We start from the raw sequence: 893 nt of genomic DNA, 5'->3' as shown, positions 1-893 counted from the left end.
AGAGGAGAGCGAGAAGGTGGGAATGAGAATCGGGAGATCTTTAAGCAAAGTTTCGGAGGTGGCCAGGAAAGCCCTGGCTCTGCAGTTAAGAGGAGTTTGGTGAAAAGCCCTTCCTGCTGGTAAAGTGAAAGCAGAAATTAGCTGTAAAAAGGAAAGGATAATGAATGGGAAATGGAGGGTGGAGGGGCCTGGCAGGAATAAAAGGATAGAAAGTGCAGTAAAGCCACGAAAGAACGCAAGGGGAAAACTGAGAGCTGGCAGGTCCTGGGGCGAGAGATGGGAAATGAGAGGAAAGGAACCAGCCAGAGCGTGGGTTTGCATGAAAGAGAAATGAAGCACCAGGGAGCTGCCCCTGGCTGGTGGCGGGTACCAAATCCCCCGACGCGAGGCATCGCGGGGCGTCATTCCGCAGTAAAACCGAAAGCGGGGCTGTTATCGGGCAGCGTGACGGTGGCGATGACGAGGCTGGTGCGGAGGGGTGGCATCGGCCACGCTGGGACACGCCGGCGGCCGAGTTGCCAGGGAGATCGCTCTGGGAGGGGGAGATGGGGCTTGGAGGGGTCCCCAGCGCCTGGGGAGGCACGGCCGTGTATGGAGGGGACACCCAGCGTCGGGGGGGGCTGTCCCTCTGTCCCTGAGCGCTGCGCTGGGGCCGGGCAGCTGGGGAGGATACTCATAAATCAGGGAGGTGCTGAGCACCCCAGTCCCTGGGGGATATGGGCTGTCGGTGAGCCCCGTTACGCCCCGCGTTGTGCAATGAGCCTCGGCAATGCTGCTGCACGTCTGCTCACTGATAACGGGATTTAAAAGCCATAAAGGCAGCCATGAGCCCCGGCGGCGAAGCCCCAGCCCGCAGCAACCTTTTGGTGGGCTCAGCTGGGGGGGGAGGCCCT

The 893-nt window shown here is 60.6% G+C and overlaps 1 protein-coding gene across 1 annotated transcript in view; it reads right to left on the bottom strand.

Annotated features, from left to right (window-relative positions):
- TM6SF2 (transmembrane 6 superfamily member 2) overlaps nucleotides 1-893 on the bottom strand; it is a 6,735-nt gene that overhangs the window by 5,617 nt on the left and 225 nt on the right. The gene's annotated exons all lie outside the window — the stretch shown is intronic.

This window comes from Egretta garzetta, unplaced genomic scaffold, assembly GCF_000687185.1.
Source record: "Egretta garzetta isolate BGI_Z169 unplaced genomic scaffold, ASM68718v1 scaffold683, whole genome shotgun sequence".
Lineage (NCBI taxonomy): Eukaryota > Metazoa > Chordata > Aves > Pelecaniformes > Ardeidae > Egretta > Egretta garzetta.
This window is presented reverse-complemented; position numbering and strand designations above follow the sequence as displayed.